The 26770-nt window shown below is 46.3% G+C and overlaps 1 protein-coding gene across 26 annotated transcripts in view; it reads left to right on the plus strand.

Annotated features, from left to right (window-relative positions):
* Window positions 1-26770, plus strand: part of Rbfox1 (RNA binding fox-1 homolog 1) — a 2167575-nt gene that overhangs the window by 571598 nt on the left and 1569207 nt on the right. For 2 of the 26 annotated variants that reach the window (XM_052759386.1, XM_052759384.1), the window contains exon 1: window positions 21105-21981. The exons of 22 other annotated variants lie outside the window; for them this stretch is intronic. The gene's annotated coding sequence lies outside the window, so the exon portion shown is untranslated. Of the gene's footprint in view, window positions 1-21104; window positions 21982-26770 lie in introns of those variants that run through there. 2 more of the 26 variants (XM_052759392.1, XM_052759394.1) reach the window with 1 other exon arrangement.

Below are 26770 nucleotides of genomic sequence, written 5' to 3' on the forward strand. Positions count from 1 at the left end.
GCAGATCAAGTCTCGTGACTTTAGCATCAGAAGTTGATATTTTTTTCCAGCTAGCTTCTTGATGAAAGGTGGAGGGCCACATCACACCCTGCAACTGAAATTTTCAAATACAATAGCCATGTAAGGAAACATCATGCCTTCCAGGAACAGGGTTTCTTGGATTATGTTTCATGAGCCCATCTGGACACTCATTCCCTCCCTCCCTCCCTCCCTCCCTCCCTCATCCTGCCAATGTTTGTTGAGCATCTGCGATGGGCCAGGCACCTGCCAGAGCTGAGAGAACATGGACAAACACAGCAGTATCCCTAGCCCCGAGGAGCTCCTGGTCTAATCAGGAGACTATGAAATTGATCATAATACAAGGCCTTAAGTGTTGCAAGAGAGAGGGAGTGTTGAGCTCTGGCATGGTGACATTCTAAAATGGATTATCCAGTCCCTGTAGTAGGGGCTGCATGCTCACTGAAGGATGCTGAGAGGCATCTCTCCATTCTACTCCACTCCCTTCTCAACACCCCCTTTCCACTCACAACAACCAAAAAAAAATGTCTCTAGACATTGCCAAACAGTTCCTGGGGGACAACACTGCCTCTGTGGAGAACAATTGTCGAGCAGAGATGTTTACATATTTCTTGGGAAAGAAGCAGTTCATTCAGCCAGGAGAAGCTGAGTGGATTTTTCCAAAAGGATACTCGCCTTTGAGCAGGGTCTTCCTAGCAGGTGAGGGGGTCAAAGTTGAGGGATCCAGGAAAATGGGGCTGCAGGGTCTCTGCAGAGCACAGGCTATGTAGGTAAGAATGCACAGTTCTTTGTAGGCCAGTGCCAAACATGTCCAACCTGCAAACTGCAGTGTGTGCAGCTGAATGCAGCCAAACATAGCTATGAATGGGGCCCAGCAGGAAATCAACAATTTATCAAAAACCTGTTTTTGTGATTATTTTAATATTAATTTAAAAATTATTTATATATATATATATTTGTGTGTGTGTGTGTGTGTGTGTGTGTGTGTGTGTGTGTATGCATGCATGTGTGCACAACCTGCTCAGAGGACAACTTGCAAGAGTTGATTCTTTGGGTTCTCTGCTTTTTCCATGTGTATTCCAGGGATCAATCATAGGTTGTTGGTTGTTAGACTTCATGGCGTCTTGCTTGTCCAGTTTTTGTTGATTTTTTTAAAAAACTTGGTTGCAGAGTTCTTGAGCATGATCTTTATTGATGACAAAGCCATGTTTTAATGTCCTAAGGTTAGATGTGTCCACATCTGTACCACAGATAAAACTTGGAAGGCTGACTTGGATCCTCTGATAGAGATGCACATGCCAAGTAAAAATACTTGGGCTTTATTTCAAAGGTGATGGAGAAATAGGAGGGTTTTTATTTGTTTGCTTGTTTACTGCTATATATGTACACACCTGCTCACATGGGTGAAAGCCAGGACAGGATGTCACATGACTAATCTGTCACTCTCCACCCTATTCCGTTTAGAAAGGGTTTCTCACTGACCATGGAGCTGGCTGCTTCAGATAGACTAGCTGGGCATTAGCCCCCCTTTCTCCACTGTGGTAGTATTGTGTTCTCCAAAATATTGTGCACCCTAATAAACTTATCTGGGGTCAGAGAACAGAACAGCCACTAGATACAGAGGTTAGAAAATGGTGGCACTCACGCCTTTAATCCTAGCATTCCAGAGGCAGAAATCCGTCTGGATCTCTGTGAGTTCAAGGCCACATTGGAAACAGCCAGGAATGGTGACACACGCCTTTAATCCCAGAAAGTGAGTCTTTAGTCCCAGGAAATGATGGCAGAAAGCAGAAAGGTATATAAGGCGTGAAAACCAGGAACTAGGCTGATTAAGCTTTAGGCTTTCGAGAAGGAGTTCAGCTGAGACCCATTCTGGATGAGGACTCAGAAGCTTCCAGTCTGAGGAAACAGGACAGCTAAGGAATTGGCAAGGTGAGGTGGCTGTGGCTTGTTCTGCTTCTCTGATCTTCCAGCATTCACCCCAATAACTGGCCTCAGGTTTGATTTTGTTAATAAGACCTGTTAAGATTCATACTACACTCCACTCCTTACAGATGTGTGCAGAGGTGTAAAGTCAGGTCACCATGTTTGTGCAGCAACTGTTCTTATCCTCCATGCCGTCTCCCTAGCCCACTGTTGTTCATAGACAAGATAGTCACCCAAATTTGAACTGTATCACCTCTTTGGGTGCTTACTTCTCAGTATCTCCCATATGGTGATAGGACCCTAGCTTCCTTTAAGGAAGCACCTGCCTCCTCTGTTCTCTACCCAGGCACTTTCAGTGCACTTGTCCAGATCTGTCAGATGTGGTCTGTCTGAGCAATGTTGTTGTGTCGACAGGGAAGGCTCAGCCGTAGGATGGTACCCACATTAGAGATTCTTCTAAGAACTCCTTGGATAAAAGGATCACCTTTTGTCAACATCATTCACTTGGTGGAATGTGATGTGTGACTCTTGGACTTTTGAAACCTAGACCAAGTAACCAAGAGGCTGCTAGCAGCAGGAAGCAGAAATGAGGCTGCACATGGATAGTCCTCACTGCCCAGTAATGCCTGCAACCAGCTCCTGTTGGAATTAGTGTCCTGGAGGTTTCTAGCTTAAACTGGTTTGTGCTGAGGCTCTGTCTCCCACTGGGATCTCAGGCTTCCTAATGAGGCTAGCTTGCTGGATACTGAGCCCCTAGGACCTGCCTGCCTCTGTCTTCTCAGGTCTAGGATTAAGAATATATTATTCCATCCAGTTTTGTTATGTGGGTGTTGGGGGTTGAACTCAGGTGGTCATGGTTGTATCACCTTCTCTCCCCAGTCCCTTGTTTGTTTTGAGACAGAGCCTTGCTAAGTAGCTCAGGCAGACCTTGAACTCACAATCCTCCTGCCTCAGCTTCTAGAATGCTGAGGTGAGTGTTGTGCACCATCACACCTGGCTCTTTCTATCTTTAATTCCAATACCTCTGTCATGATTTCTTGGATGTGTGTCATTGGAACCAAGCTTTCTGAAATGAGACTGTGACATTGTCAATTAATACAGTGCTTTATGATTCCTGTCCCCTGGTAGATGGACACTCATGTTACTCCCTTTTTTAGAGTGTGGGCAGGGACACATTGCTTTATTTCAAACGAATGGAGCACAACAAAAATGACTGCAGTTTGAATGTGGCATGTCCCCCTGTGGTAGCTTTTTTTGGTTGTTGACCATAACTGGAATGAACCATAATCCAGAAATGAATGGCACACTTGTGATCTGGATCTTGAGACAAGAAGACAACATGCCTTTAATCCAGACCTTGACACTGAATGACACACCTTTAATCTGGGCCACACCTTCTGCTAGAAGTCTATATAAGGACAACAGAAGAAGGAAGGGTTGGTTCTTTGCCTGCTTGCCTTCACCTTGTCAGCACATCCATTCTTTCTTCGGGATCCCAGCAGACCAGCTGAGACATCCAGCCTCATGGGACTGAGCAGCTACTAGATTCTTGGACTTTCCATATAACTAGCCGTTATTGGACTGTACCCTGTAAGTCATTCTAATAAATTCCCATATGTGTGTGTGTGTGTGTGTGTGTGTATGTGTGTGTGTGTGTGTGTGTGTGTGTGTGTGTGTATGTGTGGAGGGGGGTGGTGAGAGAGAAAGAGATTCATTCCATAAGTCCTATGACTCTAGAGAACCCTGACTAATACAGATTTTGGTACCAGGAGAAGCAATTTGCTTTCAGTTGGCAAGGCCAACGGTATACCTTTACTGTTTTGCCTCAAGGATATATTAACTCTCCTGCCCTGTATCATAACTTAGAAGGAATCTTGATCGTCTGTCTCTTCCACAAAATATTACACTGGTGCACTATATTGATGACATTATGCCTATTGGACCAAGTGCACAGGAGGTAGCAACCACTTTGAACTCATTGGTAACACATCTGAGTGTCAGGGGATGGGAAATAAATCAAACCAAAATTCAAGAAGCTTCTACCTTAGTGAAATTCTTAGGGGTCCAGTGGTGTGGGGCATGCAGAGATATCCCTTCTAAGGTGAAGGATACGTTATTGTACCTGGCCCCTCCCACCACCAAGAAAGGAGCACAATGATCAGTGAACCTTTTTGGATTCTAGAGACAGCACATTCCCCACTTGGGTGTGTTACTCCAGCCCATATACCAAGTGACTAGGAAAGCTGCTAGCTTTGTGTGGGGCCTGGAACAGGAGGAGGCTCTTCAACAGGTCCAGGCTGCTGGGCGGGCTACTCCACCACTTGGACCACATGATCTAGCAGACTCGATGGTACTTGAGGTGTCAGTGACAGATAGGGATGCTGTTTGCAAGCCTTTGGCAGGCCCCTATAGGTAAATCACAGAGAGACCTTTGGGATTTTGGAGCAAGGCTCTATCATCATCTGCAGACAACTATTCTCCCTTTTATGAGATAGCTCTTGGCTTGTCATTGTGCCTTAATGGAAACTGAATGTTTGACAATGGGCCACCAAGTTACCATGTGACCTGAATCACCCATGATAAGCTGGGTGTTATCAGACCCACCAAGTCATAAAGTAGGACATGCACAGCAGCAATCGATTATCAACTGGAAGTGGTACATATGAGATCGGGCCCAAACAGGTCCTGAAAGCGTTAGCAAGCGACATGAAGAAGTTGCCCAAATCCCTGTGTTTTCTACTCTTGTTGCAATGCCGTCTGCTGCCAAGAATGAACCTATAGCCTCATGGAGAGTTCCCTATGATCAGTTGACTGAGGAAGAGAAGACTAGGGCCTGGTTTACTAACGGTTCTGCACATTATGCAGGCACCACCCAGAAGTGGGCAGCTGCAGCATTATAACCCCTTTCTGGGACAACCATGAAGGATACTGACAAAGGGAGATCTTCATAGTGGGTAGAACTTCGGGCAGTACATGTGGTCCTAGTTTGTTTGGAAGGAGAGATGGCTAGATGTACGATTGTACATTGATTCATGGGCTATAGCCAATGGACTGGTTGGATGGTCAGGGACTTGGAAAGAGCATGATTGGAAAATTGGTGAGAAAAACATCTGGGGAAGAAGTATGTGTACATATTTCTCCAAATGGGCAAAGGATGTGAAGATACTTGTGTCCTGTGTAAATGCTCATCAAAAGAGGGCTTCAACTGAGGAGGAGTTCAGTAATCAAGTAGACAGGATGTCCTGTTCTGTGGGACAGTCAGCCTCCTTCGTCAGCTATTCCTGCTATTGCATGAACGAAGTGACCATGGTGGCAGAGATGAGGGTTTTGCATGGACTCAAAAACACGGAATTCCACTCACCAAGGCTGACCTGGCTACAGCTGCTGTTGAGTGCCAGCTCTGCCAACAGCAGAGACCAACACTGAGCCCCAGATATGGCACCATTCTCTGGGGTGACCAGCCAGAGACCTGATGGCAGGTTGACTACATTTGACTTCTTCCTCCATGGGAAGGACAATGTTTTGTCCTTACTGTAGTAGATACTTATTCTGGTTATGGGTTTGATTTTCTGCACGTAATGCTTCTGCCAAAACCACCATCTGTGTACTTGCAGAATGCCTGATCCACCAACATGGTATTCCATACAGTATTCCTTCTGACCAGGGAACTCACTTCACAGCCAGAGAAGTGAGACTGTGGGCCCATGAGCATGCAATCCAGTGGTTTTACCGTGTTCCCCACCATCTTGAAGCAGCTGGTCTGATAGAAGATGGAACAGCCTTTTAAAGACACAGTTACAGTGGCGATTAGGTAGCAACAGCCTGGAGGGCTGGGGCAGGCTTCTCCAGAAGGCAGCATACGTGGTGATATTGTGTTCTCCAAAATATTGTGCACCTTAATAAACTTATCTGGGGTCAGAGAACAGGACAGCCACTAGATATAGAGGCCAGAAAATGGTGGCACACACCTTTAATCCTGATCACATGACAGGCAGATCTCTGTGTGTTCAAGGATACAGCCAGCATGGAGACACATGCCTTTAATCTCAATACCAACCATAGAGACCTAGAGGTCTGTATAGACAGGCAGTGATGAGGAGGTCATGTGGTTGGGTTTACAGCCAATGAGAAGGCAGAATAGAAAGTCAATAAAAAGACAGACACACAGGAAGTAGGCCTCTTTCTGAGGGGAAGGATGGCAGCGGCAAAGGGTAAGAAAGGGTTTTTAGTATCAGCTCTTAGCTACTGCTCTGACCTCTTGGGCTTTTAACTCTGCATTTGACTCTGTGTTAATAAGACTATTACATCTACGTTTGATGCCCACATTACAAGAATTCATTAAAAACCCCTCAGCTTGGCTTGGCAGCTTGGTAGCTCACGGGCTCCTGGGCTTCCCGGCTCCCCAGCTCGGGCCAGCTCGGCCTAGGCCCCAGGCCTGACCAACCATAGCTACAATTGGTTACCTGCAGCTGGAGCTACTTGCAGCCAGATTGACGACTCAAGCGGCTCAGGCAAAAAAAAAAAAAAAAAAAGCCGGTGCTACGAACAACTCAGGCCTGCCGGAGCTACCACTAATTGCAGCAACTACAGACAGAGCTGCTTGCGGCTGAAACACCAACTCACATGGTCGGAGCTTAAGGAAGCCGGAGCCCAGGCTTGACAACACGTGGCTCGCTCTTTCTTTCTTTCTCTCTCTCTCTCTCTCTCTCTCTCTCTCTCTCTCTCTCTCTCCCTCTCTCTCTTTGAATTCCCACCTCGGACACTAGGTAGCTGTTTTGAAACTCCCTCGGATTTCTACTGTTCTATGCAGACTTGGTAAGTCAATTAAAATATCAGATATTTTAAAGGAAAAAAAACTATTTAAAAGAGAAAAAACTTTTTCCACATTAAAAAAAATTGGGTATTATGTGTACATTGGAAGAAAATTGGGCTTTGTTCGATAAAATTTTAGGCAGTCTGAAAATGGAACAACTATATGAGAAGATTAATGTTGATGGGATTATGCACATTATTACTTTCCTTACGCTTATTTACTATTTAAAAAGATAGTCAGTTTAAGTGCCAGGATAAAAGATTTAGAAAAACCTGTTAAACCTGTTAAAATGAATTATAGAGCAATTCAGACTCAGACAGAAGAATTTAAGGGTGAAATTATTTCAGGATTGGATTATAAGGTTACAGAAAGAAAGTCTGTTTTCACACAATCACCCTTAATTTATCCGGTAACCATACAGCAGCTACCTGGTCAAGTGAATGCACAAAATATTTGGACTCCAATTGAAATGTTAGATTTACAAAGGTTTAAGGAGGCAATAGTATCTTATGGCACACATTCCCCATTTGTAAAACAAATGTTGAACTCCTGGTCAACTTATAATAAGATTATACCACAGGACTGGCGAGAGCTGGTAAATGCTGTTCTGGAACCCGGGGCACAGCTGCAGTGGTGAATGTGGTTCAAAGAGGAAGCTAAAAATATAGAATAACAATGGAGGGCTAAAGGTATACAAATCTCCCAGGATCAGCTTGTTGGAAAAGGTCAATATGCTGCAATACAAACACAATGTTTATATGATAACCAAACCCTAATTCTATGTCGAATAGCAGCCTTGAATGCATGGGACAGAGGTGAGGAAGCTGTGGCTTATTCTATTTCTCTGTTCTTCCAGAATTCACCCAAATACCTGGCCCTGGGTTTGATTTTATATATAAGTCCTTCTAACAATTCATGCTACCTCTGGTGAGATGTAGCACAAATCTTAGAAGGTCTTATTAATAAAAAAAACTTGGGGCCAGGTATTAGGGTGAATACTGAATGATCAGAGAAACAGAACAAGTCATAGCCACCTCACCATGCCAGTTTCTCAGCTGATCCTATTTCCTCAGACCGGAAACCTCTGTGTCCTCATCTGGAATGAATCTCAGCTGAACTGTTGCTCAAAAGCCTAAAAGCTTAACCAGCTCTAGTTCCTGGTCCTCATGCCTTATATACCTTTCTGCTTCCTGCCATCACTTCCTGGGATTAAAGGTTCTTGTTACCATGCCTGGCTGTTTCCAGTATGGCCTTAAACTCACAGAGATCCAAATGAAACTCTGCCTTCCAAGTGATAGGATTAAAGGCGTGTGTGCCACCATTTTCTGGCCTCTATATCTAGTAGCTGTCCTGTTCTCTGACCCCAGATAAGTTTATTAGGGTACACAATATTTTGGCGAACACAATATCACCACAAACATATGCTTTGAATCAGTGCCCAGTATATGGTACTGTTTCTCCCATGGCCATAATCCATGGGTCCAGGAATCAAGGGGTGGAAAGGGGAACAGTTTCACCCACTATCACCCCTAATGACCCACTAGGAAGGTTTTTGCTTCCTGTTCCCCCAACCCTAAGTTCTGCTGGCCTAGAAGTTTTGGCTCCAGGGCGGGGAGTGCTCTTGCCAGGAGCCCCAACAAACATTCCATTGAACTGGAAGCTCAGACTTCCCCCTGGCCACTTTGGACTTTTGATGCCCCTAAACCAACGGGCTAAGAAAAGAATAACAGTGTAAGGAGGGGTGATTGGTTCAGATTACCATGGGGAAGGATTGCTTCTCCACAGTGGAGGTAAGAAGGATTATGTCTGGAGTGCAGGAGATCCTTTAGGGCATTTCTTGGTGCTACCATGACCTCTGAATAAAATTAATGAGAAGCTACAACAGCCTAATCCAGGCAAGATGACAAAGGGCACAGACCCATCGGGAATATGGGTCACTCCTCCTGGAAAAGAGCCAAGACCTGTTGAAATGTTTGCAGAGGGTTGAGGAAATACAGAATGGGTAGTAGAGGAAGGTAGTTCTAAATACCATCTAAGGCCACGTGACCAGATGTAGAAATGAGGATTATAACTGACATGAGTGCTTCTGGTGTATTTTGTTAATATTTGGCCCAAATATTAACTATTTAGACTGTTGCAGAAAAAGTTACCTATCCTTTGAATTTTGGTATCAAACCAAGCTGGTGACAATCAGGAGTTGAGAGATACTAAGGTGACAAACGAAATAAATGCTTTGTAGTAGTGGGGTAAGAGTCTGGGGCTGTGGATGTAAGGAGGAGCTATCTGAGCTAGAGGTCTAGAGTGTAAACCAGCACCACACAGATGTCAGCAGAAACAGAGGAAGGGGTAACCAGGTGTGGTAGCTCATACCTGCAATGCCAACACTTGGGAGGCTAATGTGATGGCTAAAGTTGTGTTTTAAGTTTAAATTACTGTGCTCAAGAGATCTATGAAACAAACATGCCTCTAACCTGTAACCTCCACATGCCCAAGGAGAGATAACTTCCTGAAATGCTGGGGGGTGTTGTTCATGTAAGATAACAAGCCGAGTGTTTTCCCTTCTGTAAACAAGCTTGGCTGCTCCCACTGCACAGGATGTAGATCACATGTAGAGGAAGGAGGCACGTAGGCAGAAAGCATGTCAGGATATATGCTCCACCCTCCATTGGACCGAGGCATGAAGTACGTAGTTCTTAAAATCCTGAGTAATGTAATTTGGTGCCATTCTCTAGGAATCCTGGGTATGAAGCTGGCCAGTGTTCATTGTCCTGGCCAGTAGTTAACAAAGCTTGCTTCATATTTGGCTAAAAAAAAAAAAAAAAAAAGAATGTATTTGTACAGATATTTGTGTTTTGTTTTGATTTCTTTATCATATGTTGTAACATCAATTAAGAGAATATCAGTGGTTATCATATGTAAGCTTGAGATACTAGAAAGATGGCTCCCAAGGGACATTGCCACTATTCTAAATTTATAATGCACTTGCAGTTATATGAGGGATAGTTATATCATGTTAGGCATAATTATGACCTGGTTAAATATATAATGTGTTTGTGATTGTACATGGGATAGTTATATTTAGACATTATTATGACCTAGTTATTGTTTTTCATTTGGAAATTAATCATGACATAAAGAGATATGATTGTGTGTCAAGTTGACAAGGGGTGGATTATGCAGGCTATTCTTGGTTGTCAACTTGACTATACCTGGAATGAACCATAATCTAGAAATGGAGGACACACTTGTGATCTGGACCTTGAGGCAAGAAGATAACATGAAGAAGACCTTCAATCCAGACCTTGAGGCTGGAAGGCACACCTTTAATCTGGACCACACCTTCTACTGGAGGCCTACATAAGGACAATGGAAGAAGGAAGAGTTGGTTCTTCACCACCTTGCTCTCACCTTGTCAGCACATCCATTCCTTCTTCGGGATCCCAGCAGACCAGCTGAGACATGCAGCCTCATGGGACTGAGCAGCTACTAGATTCTTGGACTTTCCATATAACTAGCCATTGTTGGACTGCAGCCTGTATGTCATTCCAATAAATTCTCATATCTATCTGTTGTCTGCCTATCTATCTATCTATCTATCTATCTATCTATCTATCTATCTATCTATCTATCTATCATCTATCTATCTATCTATCTATCTATCTATCTATCTATCTATCTATCTATCTATCTATCTATGGAGAGAGAGATTCATTCCATAAGTCCTGTGACTCTAGAGAACCCTGAGTAATACATTCCATAGGCTTGATCTCCAGTCCTGTGCTAGCTGGAAGATTGTGGAGCCTTGAAGGATGAAGTGAGTTACTAGAGGTAGCCTTCAAGCCTTTTATCACTTCTCAGTTACATTCTGCCAAGAATTAAGGAGCTTGGGGTGGAGAGATGGCTCTGCGATTAAGAACACATGCTGTTTTTGTAGAGAACCTGAGTTCAATTCCCAGGATTGACATTGAGCAGCTCACAACTGTATCCAACTACAGTCTCAGGGGAACTGATTCCATCTTCTGGCCTCTGCAGGAATCTGCAGGCACACGAACACCACACACACACACACACACACACACACACACACACACACACAAGAAAAAGAAATAAGGAGGTTATTTCTACAGTTCCAATGCAATAGATCCAACTGCTGCATGCCTTCCCCACCATGATGGACTACATTCCCTCAAATTATAAGCCCAAACACACCCTTTCTCCCTTGAGCTGCTTGTATCTTGTTATAGCCACAAGAGCAGTAACCCATGTAGAAATTATAAGCTGTCTCTTCTGAGAGTTAGTTACAGAAATGTGGGCTTCACTCTCAGGTACTCCCTTGCTCTTCTGTCCGAAAGGGACCCGGTTGCCATGTTGAGAGCTGACCACTGAAATGAGGAATGGATGGCAGCCAACAGCCGTATGAGTAGTGTAGTGTGTTAGTCATTTTCTTCATTGCTGGAAGCAAACATCACAGAACCTGACTGAAGCCACTAAAGAAAGGAAGGGTTTATTTCAGATCACAGTTTGAGAGTGCAGCCCATCATGTGGAGGAGGCCTGCTAAGAGGAGCGTGGGGCAGCTGGTCCCGTGGCATCTGCAGGCAAGAAGCAGATCAGTGCTGGCGCTCAGCTAGCTTTCTCCTTCAATATGCTTTATTTGTGTGTGTGTGTGTGTGTGTGTGTGTGTGTGTGTGTGTGTGTGTGTGTGTGTGTGTCTTTAGGTACACATGTGCTATGACATGATGTGAAGGGCAGAAGCCAGTTTTGTGAAGTTTTCTCCCTCCATCCATCTCTACATGGGTTTCAGGGTTTGAACTCAAGGTGTTAGGCTGTTTGGCAAGCACCTTACTGTAGAGTCATCTTGCCAGCCCTCCTTTTCTTCTTGGTGTGCAGCTCCTGGCCACAGCCTGTGGAACGGTGGAATGGTGTTCTCTGTAATTAGGGTGTGTCTTCCCATCTTAATTAACCCAATCTATAAACTTCGCAGGCACTGTAGAGATTGGTCTCCTAGGTGATCCTAGATCCTGTCAAGTTGACCATCCATATTAACCATTGTGGTGGGCATTTTTGTCACCAAGCCATGAGAAGAAGCTGTTGCCACAGCTGATGCTCTGATGAAGGTCTTGCCAATGAGCCTAAACTAGGGCACCCATCTGAGCTGTGCCACACCCCAACCCACAGACACCGTGAGTTAATGTTTGCTCTTCTGATCTGCTAAGTTTTGGAGCAAATACTTACCCCAGCAAGAGCCAACTAACACAGTGAGATTTTTTTTTTTTTTGCTAATTTATTTTGCAAACATACCAGATACTCAAAACCCGCTTGCCAAATGAGTGACTGGATGGAGTCTAAACCACAGCCCCAGATGCCTGGCAGATAGCCAGATGGGGGTGATGTATTTTTGAGCTGGAAACATGGGGGTGGGAATGTAGCTGAGATGTGAAAGGTCTAGAGACCCCTGGGATCTAAAAGCCATGGGGACACCAATGGCATCTGCCGGAAGTAATATGAGCAGTATATGAAAGACTGTCATTTAAAGAGGACAGTGTCTAGTGTCTGCACAGAGAAGATAGAAAAGTGGGTAAGGAGGAATCAGTTGAGAAGCAGGGAGATGCCAGGAGCTATAGAGATACTCAACACATTAGAACATGAGAGAGCAAGCTATGGCTTGCATTGTGGTATGCCCTGCTGGCCCATGCATTAGAACACTTGATCTCTAGATGGTGGTGCTATTTGGGGAGGTCATGGGCCCTTTAAGAGGTGTGGCTTCAAATAAAAAAGAGGTGTAGCTTCAGTGAAGGAAGTGTGGCATTGAGGGGCAGGCCTTTGGGGTTGCAGCCTGACCCCACTTCTGAATGCTCTCTCTGTTGCTTGTCAGTCAAGATGTGAGCAAGCAGCCTTGTGTTCTCTGCATGCTTGCCCTAGCTACTTCATGGCTGTGAGTTGCTCCTGAAGTCATGCCTTTCCCATTATGATGGACTGTAGCTTCAGTGAGCCAAAATAAATATTTCCTTCTTCTAGTTGTCTTGTTAGGGATGTTGTCGAGAAGAGTAATCAATATAGGTAGCAACTGGGAATGGGGACTGCTCGTGCTCTTAAAGATCAACAATAAAGAAGAGGGTAGGCCCAGTGCTTCAGGAATGGTGTGCATGGGGAAAGCCAACTGCAGCATGGCGATGGGTAAGCCGGAAGTGGTGTTTGCACTAAGCTTCGAGATGACAGGTGAACTCCAGCTGGAAACTCAGCTAAGGAAGGGCAAGAGTTAAGGCAGAAGGATGGGTTAGTGTCAGAGAACCTTGAAATATCCTTCCCCTTGTGGCCAGAACACATGAAGAGGGAGCAGAAGGAGGGCTTAATGGGTGGGAAAAGATCCCAGGAGAGAAGGAGGGTTCTGGAATCAATGCTCTGGCAAACCATTTAGCTTTGGCAATGAGAAGTGTGTTCAGAAAAGTACTTATGTCTTGGTTCAACATCTGTCCTGCGCTGTTCTGTATTCTCTGTGAACGAATCCAGGAAAAAAAAAGTGGTTGCTTTTATTGCCAAGTCGCTTAATTGCCTGACAGAATAACAGCAAGTGAGCTCATCTTGGAGCTTTTGAACACAGAGATGCATCAAAGCAGGGAGAGAGAGTGAAATCAAATAGACCGATGGCCTTTTCATTGACTGTCTCTCTCATCAGTCCCCCTTCTTATGTCAGTCCATGGATGGTGGCTAATACCTGGGAAATGCTTTATAGAGTAAAACTAGAGAGGGGTGCAAGAATGTCTTGTTCACTGTCCCACAGTGTTCGATGTATATCTTGTTTTCCTTTACTGCCAACTATAAAGGAACATGTGTCATTGCCACATTGATAACACTCTGCAATGGAGGGACTGCTGTCACCCCAAACTCTCTAAGACAGAGCTACAAAGGGCAGAGATGGCTCCACAATCACTTTGCCACTCTACCAGCTGCTGATGTACCTGGAGACCGCCTTCCTTATCCTTGAGCCAAGCAAGGCTTTGATCAGACATGAGCAGTTCAACCAGACTTGAACTTGACTGACTTTGGGTTGCCTTCCTGGGACAGGAATTGGCATCTCCAGAAGCCTAACTTAGCATGTGTGCATGTGTGTGGGTATGTGCACACACATAGACTTGTGTGTAAGATTTGATTCCTGATCTCACTCTAGTTTTCCTGAATGTCAGTCTTCAGGGTGACTTAAGGGTCTGAGTTTTTCTAGGCATTTCAGATGACTATTCTGTACCCTGGAGTCTGCAGCCATAGGGCATGGGTTGCAATGAAATTTCACAGGTAAGGAGAGACCCAGGGTCTTCATTCTTTCTGAGAATGTGAGTGACAATGCTTACAAAGCCATTATTTCCCCTTTCCTCCTTCGTGGGACACTGAGCACCCGGAAGGTACATCACTGCCTCACACCTTGAGACCCATACTAGTGTGTGCATGTACAGAGTGTGCACTTCTCAGTGCTGACGACATCAGGGAGACACTTTCTCAGTTGAGGTTCCCTCTTCTCAGATGACTATAGGCTGTGTCAAGTTGATGTAAAACCAGCTAGAGAATGGTGTGAAATAAACATGGAGATAAGTTATCCTTCCCATAAACACAAAACAAGCCTTCTGGAAAATATTAATGGGAATTGAAGTGGAACTGACAAATTTCTTGCCTCCTGGGCTTAAGAACCTTAGGGGATATGGTCCGCATTGACTCTCAGAATATTTTAGTAGAATAACCCCCAGTTACCTACAGCCATAACTTGTTCCATAACATGCCTGTGTTGGGGTAGGTCCCTTCTCTAGCTTATTTCCCTACTATCTGCCTCTGGGTCATTGCTACCTGGATCCTTTCTCAAACTCAAAATCCCTGTGCTCAAACACCATTCTGAAGATCCAATTTCTAGGGACCCCTAAAGAGTGGCTGTAGATTCATGAAGGAGTACTTAGAGCTGAGTCTGTGGTGATAGTGTGAGAAGCTCTGCTAGAGAAGGCTGGACTTGCAGCACCTCAATTCTTGGAGTGGGGTTCACGTTTCACTAAATGCCTATCCTGGAGCCTCCAGGAGTATTGGTGCCCAGATTCCACAGACCTGAGCCTTGGCCATTCACTCATATTTCTTCAGATTACCTACAATGTGTTTTTAAGAGCATTCCCAGTGATTTCCTTTGTTTAGAGGTGTGTGCCTCTTAATTGAGGAAGGAGAGCTAAATAGAAATAAAGTATGTGCAATTGGTGAGCATGGTAATGCATGGTTTGACCATGATTTATAGAGATTTAACTGTGCAGACCATCTCGAAGCCACCAGTAACCACTGCTGATGCGTATCCTTCTCTGCCGAGGTTGCATATTTCATCCTAAATGGCTTCAATGTCTTTACTTATCCATTTGTAATAAAATGAGTAAGACTGAAAATGAAGTGCATTTGAAAGAAATCGATCCCCTATACTCCGTGTTGCTAAGACACAGTGCATTTTCCCTCTGAGGTGTTAGTACATTCAGGGAAAACCTTTTCTACTCTGATTATAAATTCATTAACTATTAACACCTCATTGACATGAGACTCTTTTTCTTGAGAAGTCTTGATTTTAACCTTCATGCCTGACTTTAGGTGGAATTACACAGAACAGTATTTGGAATATTTTTAAATGACTTTTTGTGGGTGTTGGCATTATTTATACATTTATGGGGCTAGCTAGATGGATCAGCAGCTAAAGCACAGACTGCAGAGGAACCAAGTTCAGTTCACAGCACCCACATTGTGTGGCCCACAACTGCCTGTAACTCTAACTATAAGGAATCCAACACCCTCTTCTGGCTTTTAAGGGTACCTACACTCATGTGAATATATACATAAATAAAAACATTAGGGGCTGGAGAGATGGCTCAGCTGTCTGTTCTTCCAAAGGACCTGGGTTCAATCCCCAGCACCTACATGGTGGTTCATAACCATCTTTAACTCCAGTTCCAGAATATCTAGTGGCCTCTTGTGGCCTCTGTGGGCACTAGACACACATATGGTGAATAGACATGCATGCAAGCAAAACACCCATATACATAAAATAATAATAATAATGATAATAATGATAATAATGATAAATTACAAATCTTTAAGCATTTATACATTTGTTTTCTGTCTCATTGGCCTCTGAACCCCTGTATGTATAGAGAGGTTTTGGAAATACAATGTAAAATCCTATGGTCCTTATATCAGATATGGAGGATTTAAACCTGAGGTCTGGCTGGGCAGGGGGCCCTGGGCTGTATAAGAAAGTTAGTAAGGCATGAGCATGACAGTAAGCCAGAAAAACATCCTCCTTTATGATTTTTCTGCATGCTTGTTTTAGTTGTGAGTGAGACCCTGGTTAGAGGTAATGCTGTGCGGAATAGCAAGCATGCGTGCCTTTAGGGTCTTACCTTACATTCTTGTCCTGACTTTCCTTAGTGGTGGACTATGACCTGGAAGTGTAAGCCAAAGAAACCCACTCCTCCATTGTGTTGTGTTGGGCCAGCATGTTTTATCACAGCAGTGGATGGGAACCAGAACACTTGTGCATGTCACCCACTCTGTTTCTCAAAGACACATGACCAAGTATTTCTTATTAGGAATCTATGTCAGGGCTGGGGAGAGGGCTCACTCAGTAAAGTGCTTGTCCCAGCAACACGAGTATCTGAGTTCGTATTTCAAACACCCCATATGGAAAGGCCAAGCATCGTATTTCTTCATTTCAGCCTTGATTTCCTCTTCCAGAAAGAAAGAAAATCAGTTACACCTGTAGCCAGATTACGAACCTTACATGAGATGCTGCACACCTCAAGGGGTAGTCAGCAACACAGGGTACTTGTTTCAGTTCTTGTCATAGCTTTGGTGAGGCTCCCTGTTTTTTTTTCTCATGTGTATGTGTGTGCATGTATGTATGCATATTCCCACGTGTGTGGACACATGTATGTGTGTGGGTGCCTGATGCTGATACTAGGAATCTTCTCCAATTGCTCTCCACCTCATTCAGTGAGACATGGTCTCCCGTTGAACCCAGAGCTCTTTGACAAGGGCCAATTGAGTTCATCCAGCCATCATTCTCTGCCTTGAAAGTGCTGGAGTGACAGGTGGGCCACCATGACCGCCTAGCATTGATGTGAGCTCTGCTGATCTGAACTGCTGTCCCCACACTTGTGTAGCAAGTGCTTTGCCACTGAGACACCTTCCCATTATTAGGGTGGGCAGAGGCAGGGCAAGGGAGGAAACAAGGAGACGAGACAGACACCCCTAAACTCACTATTTCAGAAACATTTCTTTCACATTTAAATTACATCCACTTAGTAGTGTGTGTGTGTGTGTGTGTGTGTGTGTGTGTGTGTGTGTGTGTGTAGAGGACAACTTGGCAGCCATTGGTTCTCTTCTTTTCCCTTGTGGGTGTTGGAGATGGAGCTCAGTTCATGAGTCTTGGCAGCAAGAGACTTTACCTACTCAGCCACTTTGCTGAAACTCAAAGACCTTTTCAAACAGCATGGAAATCTGTGTATTTTGAAAGAGAGAGAAAGTGACAGACAGACAGACACACACACACACAGAAAGAGAGAGAGAGAGAGAGAGAGAGAGAGAGAGAGAGAGAGAGAGAGAGAAAGAAGAGAAGAGAAGAGAAGAGAAGAGAAGAGAAGAGAAGAGAAGAGAAGAGAAGAGAAGAGAAAAGAAAAGATGATTTCTGTGACTTTCCGGCCAGCCAGTCTAGCCAAACTGGTGAGACCCAGGTTCAGTGATGAGCCTGGTAAAAACATAACCTACTGCAGAGCAGAAGGAAGCCTCAACGAAATATTTATTGAACTTAACATGCATCTGGCCTTTCACTCTGGGTGATAAGTCTTTGGCATTGTGGGCCCTTCTGTTTCCTGAGGGGAAACAGCATTATTTCAATAGGCTGGTCAAGTTAAATGCAGGTGCTGGAGGAGTTTGAAAGGAGATGAAAGGCTTCGCATGGTGGGGGATTCTGAGGGCAGGCAGACTATGGTGTTCTGACAGATGTTTAGAAGATAAAAGAGGCAGGAGGAGTCTGCAGGATATTCCGGGCTGGAGGACCAGCCTGTGCAATGCGTCAGAGGCCAGCCAGAGAAAAGCATACCTGGATCACAGAGCCAGAGAGAGAACCAGGGAGCCCTGAGGCTAGAGACCCTTGTAGAGAACTATAGACCTTGTCAGGAGGACTAGGAGGAGCCACAGGCCCACTTAAAGTTCAAGTGTGAGATGATCAAATTTGCAACCTAGATTAACCTGTGCGAGCCTGAAAATTCCTCCCCTCCCCCTCTCCCCTTGCCTTCCTCTCCTCTCCAACCTCCCTCTCCAATTCCTCTCTTCTTTCCTCCTCTCTTCCCTCCCCCATCCTCTCTCCCCCTCCCCCTTCTTTCCCATCTCCTCCCTGCTGTTCTACTCTCTCTCTCTCCCTCCTCTCCTCCTCCTCCTTTCTCCTCTTTCTCCCACTTCCTGCCCTACTATTACTATTATTGTTAATTATTCTCAGCTTTGTGAAGGACACCATTTTAAACTCATGCTTCTAAGGTACCAAACGACAGTACTCTCCATGGCCAGTAGGAGGAGCCAGAGTCTCCCTGTTCTTTATAATAGTAGCAGGGGGACTGGTCCCCTAAGTTGTCCAAGGAGCTGTCCAGTCAGCACCTCCCATGGCCGTTCAGTTTCAACACAGATGTGACTAAAATAATCTGTCTGGAACTGGACAGGTCAATGCAGGAAGTGCAGCAGCCTGCATTGTATCCAGACAAGTAGAATGATGGTGTGCCATTGGGATGGTGACACTAATCTTATTTTAAATTGTAACGGCTGTCTCCCCTCCTTTTCCCTCCCTCCTTCCCTCCCTCCTTCCCTCCCTCCCTCCCTCCCTCCCTCCCTCCTCCCTCCTTCCCTCCCTCCCTCCCTCCCTCTTTTCTTCCTTCCTTCTGTCCCTCCCTTCATGCCTCCCTCCTTTAGACAGAGTCACACTGTATAAACCTGAATGGCCCAGAACTCACTGTGTTAAACAGGCTGGCCTCAGACTTTCCGCCTCTGCCTCAGATGTGAACCACCATGAATTGGCTCTAGTTAAGCTTTCTTAAGCCTGGTAGCAACACAGGCATCGGCAGTCACCTCTGGCATTCATTACTGATATATTAAAACCTATTTCTACTCCTAAATAAATAAATAATCAGAACAGATTCAAACGGACCTTGATTTTTTATTTATAGTTTTTATTTCATTTCTTATTGTAAAATTATGATTAGAAATAATAAATTGGTTCAGTCATCACCCATTTAATGAGCCAACAGCCAGTGTCTTTGCCTTGAGTGCTCATGTCTGTGTCTTGCCCTCAGAACCCCAGTGCAGGAGAACAGAGGAGCACTTCAACAGAACTCCCTGTTAGCTGCCATTTATTTCTTCTCCCATTATTGATAATTTGCCTTTAAGTCGGGAATACCTCTTTTACAAGCCATGGCATCTCCTGCATGGCTAGACAATTACATTTAAATTCGGCGGCTCTCCTGATGCAAACAGTTTCTGGGGGAAATGATTACGATGTTACTAACCTAGATTTATGGCTTTTTTTGTGCTTTCTGGGAAAGATAAGAGACTATGGGAAAAGAAAACACGGTTGTTTACATACAATATGTTATTATTGGAGAGAGTTTTGAGAAAGCCCGTGGTCAGACACAACCCAAACTGCAAATAACTGGTGCAGGTTAGAGAGACAGCTTTGAGGAGTTCGCAAGGTTATTCTCTCAAATGAGTATGACTTCAAATTGCATGGTTTTAATAAATTGATGGTTGTGGGTAGGAGAACCCCATGTTTTCTAGATGTTGAAGGAAATGTAGACTAAATAATAATAACAGTAGTAGTGGTGGTATTAGAGACTTGTGAGTCTGCCATTGATAGGGCCCTGGGGACATTCACTCTGGGGACATCCCAGAGGAACACAAGAGGCATGGGCCTTGCTTCTTAATGTCAACCCAGAAACCAGGAAGTGAAAAAAGGCCTCAGGTCAAGGGCTATCCATGAAGTCTGGTCTTGCCCAAGTGCATCTGTTCATCAGCAGCAGGGCAGTGCAGTGGCTTTCTTGGGAAATGAGGTAGACCTGCCCAGGGCATCCTGGATCCTGGCAGAGGACTTTGTCATCTTCAGCCAACTAGAGCTGGCTCCATGGAAGACTTTATTGTGTAACATAAGTGTATGGACTGTAAATGAGAGAGGGGGGAGGGAGAGGAAGAAGAGGAGGAGGAAAGAAAGGAGGAAGAAAGAAGGGAAAAAGACAGATGGGAAAAAGGAAGGAAGGAAGAGATGAGGGAAGGGAGAGAGAAAGAAGGAAGGGGAGGAAGAGAAGGGAGGGGAAATGGAGAAAGAGAGAGATGAAGAGGGGAAGAGGAGAGAGAGGGGGGAGAGGAGAGAGGGGGGAGAGGAGAGAGGGGGAAGAGGGGAAGAAGGAAAAAGAAACGAGGGAGAGGAAGGGAACAAAGGAGGGAATGAGAACGAAAGGAGGAGGAGGAAGAAAGGACAGAAGGAGAACAGCAAGAAAAAGAAAAGGAAGAGTGAAATAGCATTTCTGGCTGGGGAGCCAGGGAGGCTCCAGGAGATGCCCTGTTTCAGCCTCCTGATCCCTCCCTCGACTTTGCAGGGTCTGAAATGGGCGGGTTCAGGGTGTCGGTTTCATCTGTTGAGATGACATAAGCAGCACATGGTAGTGTGAGTTGAGTAATAGGAAGGCCTGGGCAAGGGTCTGCCTGTCACCGAGCTGCTCAGGAGAGGAACTCCAGCCCCTGGACACAGAAGCACTCCGCCCACCAAGAAGCGGCCACTCAGGGTGTAGGTCAGGTCAGGCCAGGTCTAACTTTCAGAGGTGGGGATCATCTAGATGGCTCTAACTTTTTTTGCTGCCAGGTAGAGAGATTTGAGCATTCGCCAGAAACTTCTTAGAACAGAAGTGGCCCAGGGCAAGGGGGCTCCATCCCCTTAGCTTTCCCCAAGATTCCTTTTCCTACATTGACTGGGAAGGGGGGGCTGGGGGGGCGGGATGGAGAACATTTCAGGAGCTGGATGAGTAAACCCACTTTGGAAAGAGGAAGGCAGGGGCATCACCCTAAGGACGTCTGCTCATTGCTCCACCCCCCTGGAAGACAACTTTCTCCCCTTGTGCGCTTTAGAAAGAAGAGCCTGGGGGCACTGAATCCCTTGTCCAGGGTGGCTGCTGGGATCCAAGGCTGCACGCGTGACCGTGACCGCGGCGGCAGCGCCGGGGAGGGAAGGGGGAGGGGGCGCTCCCTGGTGCTCGGGATTATTTTTGGCTCGCCAGCCCGGCTGCTCGCTGCCTGTCGCGCGCACACTCACTCACACACATACACGCACACGCACACACATGCACACATTTTCTCGCGCTCTGCCTCGTTCGCCTTTGTTTATTTTCTAATCTGGATTTTTTTGGTTGCGCTCTTCTTCGCTTCCCTCTGGCCCCGCTTGCCAGAGCTCCCGCGGGCCACCCGGTACACGCCTGCTGCTCCCCAAATCAGCGTCACCCGGTCCCCTCCTCCCGGCCTCCCGGAGCGCGGGGTTTGAAGGTCACCTCCTTTCTAGTTCCCCCTGCAAGCCGAGCCGCCGCCACCCTCCTCCATCTGGAGCCCAGAAGTGACAGTCGCCGCGGCTGCTACCACAGATAGGGGTCCGCGCGGGGTAGAGGGGAGGGGAGCCCGAACTCAGAGCCGAGGGGGAATTCCTCCCTCTTTGCACCGCACCAGACTCAGCTGCACCCGCGGAAGAGTGGGGGCGCTCTGCCAGCTTCAGGACCCACGCGTGCGCCTCGCGGACCCGAGAAGCCACCAGCGAGTCGCGCAGCTTGAATCTGGAGGGGACAGCCGCGCGCCCCGCCCCGGCGTCCGGAGCCGACAACTCCGAGCGTCCTCCCAGCTCAGGGCAGATCTGAGAGGACCGTGCGCATCTCCAGATCCCGAGAACCCTGCACTCCAGACCGGGTGGCCTCGGCCATCAGGGCCGCTTAAGGGTGATCCGGACCTTCGCCGCGCCCAGATCCAGGGCGCGGCTGACCTGCCGTGAAGTTGCGGCCAGCTGGCGTGAGAGAAGCCAGCATCCCAGTTTATTGCCTCTGGCGGATGCTGAGCGTGACTGGGGGTGCACAGAGCACTGAGGAATCCGGGAGTCCTGTATCCAAGAGCAGGCGACAACTGTCGGGCTCCCCAGGAGTTCTAGGTAAGTCCAAGCAGAGTCGCCCGCTTCTGCGCTCCCTAATCAGGACCCAACCCATAGGGTCCCAGGAAAGGAAAACAGATTCCACCAAAGCTGGCCTCCTCCCAGCGCGACTCTGGGTGTGCTGGACCGGGAACTTTTGCAGGACAAGAGCAGCGATCTCTTGGCACGTTCCTGCAGGGGCACCCGACCTTGAGCCCCCACCCCACCCCGTGCATTGTCTTTTCTCCCTTCACGTCCTTCCTTGCCCCAGAGCGTCCCTCCCAGGATGCCCCCTCTGTCCTCCCAGCGTGTCCCAGGGGCGGCAGCGGCAGAGGCAGTATCCAGTCTGCGCACTTTGGGTCAGTCTTCTGGGTCGACTACCCAGGGCACTGGGCGCACCTCCTGGTTCTTTGCTGCCTCCCAATCTCACAGCCCTGTTGAAGTCAGAGGCAGGAGGCACCTTGGTGGCTGGGAGGGCCTTTGGAAGGGCCAAAACCACCGGTGGGAAGCGGGGAAGAGCAGGCTGGGTGAGGGAGGACAGCTGTGTTTATTGCCAGGTTAATGTCCGGCCGCCTTGGACCCCAGAAGAAGAGGCCAGCATGGAAACCTTGGAGTTGGGAACTCTGGCTGTGCCCCCTGGTTCCTTGAGTTTCTCGTGGGGGAGCGAACTCAGATCTCAGCGCCTCCTTGGAGAGCAGGCAGGGGAGGGACCCCAGTCTTGCCCAGGCTCTCAGTTCCATGGAGATGGAGGCAAAGGCAGAGCTGGCTGAGCCCAGCCAGTTGGCCACCTGGCCATGAAGCTCCTGGAACCTCAAGGTCCTGGCTTCAGAAACCAGGTGTCTCACAGCACCCAGAAGATGTCTGCTGGCCGAGGGAGGGGAAGACCCCAATCCCAGCCCACCCTAGGGCCAATGGTCATCTCCTCTGTCAGAGACCACAACAGGAGGCTCCGGACTTCCTTGCAAGCTCCAGTACAGGGTGTGCCTGCCTGCCCTAGAGCTAATGGAGGGGGATTGGGCCCGGCTTCCACCCAGCTTAGAGGTCTTCATCAGGCAGTCTGGGAAACTGGCTCCCAACCAAGGGTTTTCTCATTTGAATTTGGAAATGGGAGAGGGGTCTTGGATTGTGCTTTATAATCATATTAGTTTTTACTTTGAAATCGCATGCAAGAAACAGACCTGGCCTCGTCCTGACAAGTTCAGAGAGCACCACCCTCTGCAGGCCCTCTCCCACCCCTAGTCTAGTTGGTCTACCCTCCCCAAGTTCTTTATCTTCATTATCAAAAGAGGGAAAAAAGGGAGGGGGGATGAAAGAGGCCAATCCTCTTCAATTTTTAAGTGACCACAGAGGCCTGGCTGGAGCCACTAGCAGATTTATTTTGGTGCAAGACTTTTTTTTTTAAATTTTTATTTAGAGGTAAGAGCCTGGGCACCCCTCAAGGGCAAAGGGGCTAGAAGCAGTACACAGATCCACATTCAGACTGCAAGCCCAACTCTGTGTTGATCTCTGGAACAGTAAGGGTTCCTTGGGTCTTCACTAAGTTAGTTTAGATGATGTCTGTTGGGTTGGGATGGAAAGGGGGCCAACTATGTTTGGGGTCTAGAGAGTAGAGTATGGTGGCCCAGAGGAGCCCAGTGCTCCTGCCTCTGTTTCCTGCCAACTCTGTGACCTTGGGCAAGTTATTTAACCTCTGACTGTGTTGATTTGCCTATACAGAGGGAGCTTCAGTGCTGGTTCTGTCCTTAGGTGGGAATTAGATAAAGCAAGAAAGACCTGGAGTGGGACTTAGCATGTGGCAAGGGCCTGAATTGTAGACATGTCTCTTTCTTTTTATTTTTTCAACTGGATTGTTTTCCTTTTCAAGCCTCATCATATCCAGTGGGTTCCAGAAGTCCACTAGCTTGTTGTATATCCAACTATTCCTTTTAAACTTACACATGTAACCAACTCTGGGAAATCACAAGAGGCATTCGTTGAGAGGGTTGCCTGAGCTCTCTAGGCCTACCACTGCCCTGACCTCTCCTTACTCTAGTCTGCTTTGTGACTAGGGTTGGGGACAGCTGTCTGCTGTCTGGGTGGTTGGTTGGAGGTTTTGACCTGTGGCTTCCACAGGCACCTGGACCTAAAGTCGGGTTCTGTGGCACGTATGCCTCTGCCTCATCAGATAGAAGGCCACCATCTTCTCTGCCTCCTGGGATGAAAGCCTTGTGCTTTCATAAGCCCTCTTTAATTGGAAACTCACTTCTCTGATACAGGGAATATTTTGAAATCACAGGAATTAAGGAATATTAGAGGTGGCTTTCTGCAGCACTTATCCTGTGACTCACACCCTGCCACACTGAAATCAGGGATTTTGTAACATTATCTAGTTGCAACAACATAATTATGGTCATCCCTCATTCTCAAAAAGGAGGGATATAGGAGAAGGTACACTAAGCAATCACTGTTCAGATTGAAGTATTTTATTTTATTGTAGTATGAACATAAAGTAGGGTTCATAGTATTTTTTTTTCTCGCCACTCCCTTGCATTGGGAATGGAACCCAGGCATTCATGATACATGTTATACAACTGCTGGATCCCTGAGCCATGACCCTAGCCATTCACTGAAGGCTTCTAGAAAGAGGCTCTAATATTGAGCCACACCTCTAGTCCCTCACTAGAGGATTCTAGAAAGGCCCCCTCACACTGAGACATGCCCACAGTCCCTCATTGGTGGATTCCAAGCAGGCACTTTAATATTGAGCGACACTTTCAGCCACCCAGTAGTGGACTCTAGGCTAGCCCAATGCTCTACCACAGAGATGCAGAACTGTGTCTTGAGCCTCTCCTTCATGGAGTTTTCAGAGCACTGCACATACTGTTAACTGCAAGATGCCCTTTCCCAGTCTATCTCACCCCAAGACAAACATGGCTAATAAGAGGTATTAGGAACACACACCCTGGGAGCAGGGAGCAGGAAGATGCTTGTTGGGGTCTGGGGACAGTGACTCATCCATCAACGATTTGAGTGATGTCTTGGTAAAGTCTGGTCTCCTTTGCTCATCCTGTCTTTACCAGTCACTCTGTGCTTCCAGAGTTTTCTGCCCTAGACCAAGCTTTGAGCACACTGTGCCCCTGACACTCATCTGCCCTAGCCAGCTTGGTCATAGTCCCACACAGTGTGTGTGTGCATGTGTGTGTGTGCCTCTGCCTGTGTGTGCGTGCCTGTGTGTGTGTATTTTTTCCTCTAAGGTTTGATCACATGTTATCTCTACTTTCTTATCGACATCTCTTTTTCAGGTTTAAACAGGCTTGTCCCCTTCAGCCCTAGCTATCAGAGCCATTGTTTTGTTCTAATTTGATGAATTTAATCACAAAATTTCTATGAATTTGGTCATATTAAAAGTACTGAATTCAGCATAATGAAGAATAGCTAAAGTTGGCACTGGAAATGCTGAGAAGGACTGTAATTTTGAGGCCAGCCTGGGCTATATAGTGAACATAGAAGGTCTTTCCATTGTTAGTGCTCGCTTCCATTTCTTTCTTTAGAGTTTTCTTTTGCTTTTTAATTGAAAATAGATTTGTTTTCATACAGTATATTTTGACTACAGTTTCCCATCCCCTAACTTTCAGATCTCCCCCACTTCCTCACACACCCAAATCCACACCCTTTCTTTCTCTCTCTCATTAGAATACAAACAAGCAACTTGAAAAATAATAAGATAAAATAAAAGCAAATAATCCATCATGCTTTATCAAAATCCTTTTTGATCTTTAGTTTTATACCTCAAAACATGGGTCTGCTTGGACATATGTCTGGCATTTCTCCTTTCCAAAAGCTCAACCATTTTGTTTACATCCTTTAAGCTCCTGGATTCAGGAATGAGCACATTCCAAGAGGGAGATTGTATTTGACAGAGAAAACATTTTGGGGACATAGCAATCTCCCACTGGCATGAGATTGGAAATCTGAAAAACTTGCTATGAAGGTCACTGGGTAACTTGCCTTTCCTGTGCTTGACGTGGGGATCACACAACAAGCATGATCCCAAATTAATACAGACTCAGTGACTCTCCAAGATTCATCCAGGAATTTGCCAGAGATGTTTACCTTCCAATGAGATGTTTAAAGGAGCCACAAAGTTCTCCCCTCTGTCTTCCTTCATTATTTAAAACACTGCCCCAAGGCACATACACATGAAAGCTTTAATTAAAGAATTAATCAGTGATGGATCCTCAGAGCAAGGGGACCCAGTACAGTAAGATGATGTCAGTGGTGAGCATAGACTAGGCTGAAGGGCTGGGGTGTTGCGCTGATAATGATGTATGAGGTCACAGGCGAAACAACTGCCTCATATTTTCCATCTGATGTTGCTCTGACTAGTTTGTTACTGGTCACTGCACACAAGATGTAGGTGGCTGTGGTCTTTCTAACAGCTGAGAGAGGACCATCCAATACCTGCCTGTTTATTAAGAGCACATCCCATGTTGGAGCAGGTACTTTCTTGGCAGGTTAGATGGGAACTTTGTGATCTTAGAGTTTCTGTTGTCATGGGGAAACCAGACAATCCATAGAAGGTGGAGATACCCATTTTTGTCAGGATAATGACAGAGGTTACAAAAGTTACAGTATAGCAGTGTGATAAAGGCTTGGAGAGCAAGTGTCAAAGCCCAGGGGTCTGATGAATGAACATAGGGTCTGATGAATGAACTTGACTTATTGTATTAGTTACTTTCATGTTGATATGATAAAACACCGTTACCAGTGAAAGTTAGAGGAGAAAGTGTTCATGTGGGCTTACAGTTCCAGAGAAGAGAGGCTGAAGGGC

Source organism: Peromyscus californicus, unplaced genomic scaffold (genome assembly GCF_007827085.1).
Source record: "Peromyscus californicus insignis strain IS unplaced genomic scaffold, ASM782708v3 Scaffold_3__1_contigs__length_106647218, whole genome shotgun sequence".
NCBI lineage: Eukaryota > Metazoa > Chordata > Mammalia > Rodentia > Cricetidae > Peromyscus > Peromyscus californicus.